We start from the raw sequence: 1,043 nt of genomic DNA on the forward strand, positions 1-1,043 counted from the left end.
ATACATCGACATTGATTCGGAGTACAATAACCGCACACGTGATCAAATCGCCATAACGAATTGGACCCAGATGACGTTGCGGTCATGTCACAGAAAAACTTCTGTTGGGCGGGTGACATGAACTTGCCGTCATGAAGGCCATGGTGACGGAAAAGACTCGCAACGAGTGCACAAAGCTCTCGGGAGTGTGAATTGACTCGAATTGCGCATAGAAGGGGGCTCTAGCATTATTCCCATCAATAAACTAATGGAGGACGCCATGTCCATACTGCACAGCGCATTTCCTGCCCAATGTGAGCAGCGCCGCAGGTTTTACGTAAAATTGAAAATTAAGAAGAAATTAGGTTAACCGTTTGTGTGACGCGCGGTGATAGAGGGAGATGGACACCGCTATCTGATAAGAAATAGTAGGATGTAACATAGATTAAGCTACAGTGGGCTCTTATTCACTTTTAAATGACGAAAATGTACTTCGCTCTTCAGGCTCATGGGCGTTCCTTCCCGGTAGAAATACGCGCCACACGCATGCAAAGGCATAAAATAATTACTATTACGTATGATTATCTTATTTTAGCAGCGCGAACTCAAAATGATCGCCACGATATGATATAAATAGGCGCTCTAACGCATATAGATTCAACCTTACAATATATGGGAAGCGAAAATGGTAGTTTCAATATTTATTTTATTCATCAATAAAGTTTGTAAAAATTCTAAAATGCGATGATAGTTGAGTGTGACATCCGCGTCGAGCGCGTAAACAGCGGCGATATAGCTTGAGACGGAAATACTGTCAATACTGTTCATGTTTTTGCTTTGTACTAATATTAGTAAACGCAATAATTAGATTAAAATCCGTCACTTTTTGAGCTACTAATAAAAATTTATTTACATATTTAAATATCTTTAGGAAACTTGAGACACGCATTTTCATAGTTAATGGTTATTTTTTTGTAATCAAGATTTATTGCTTTTGTATTGTGCGGCAACCAGACAAAAAGTAAGCACAATAGTAGACCGTAATTATTTTTAGTTTAGTTTAG

The 1,043-nt window shown here is 38.8% G+C and overlaps 1 pseudogene; it reads left to right on the forward strand.

Moving 5' to 3' along the window:
• LOC138864956 (uncharacterized) overlaps positions 1 to 135 on the forward strand; it is a 1,802-nt pseudogene extending 1,667 nt beyond the window's left edge.
• Positions 136 to 1,043: the final 908 nt, after the last annotated feature.

This window comes from Penaeus vannamei, chromosome 19, assembly GCF_042767895.1.
Source record: "Penaeus vannamei isolate JL-2024 chromosome 19, ASM4276789v1, whole genome shotgun sequence".
NCBI classification, from domain to species: Eukaryota; Metazoa; Arthropoda; class Malacostraca; order Decapoda; family Penaeidae; genus Penaeus; species Penaeus vannamei.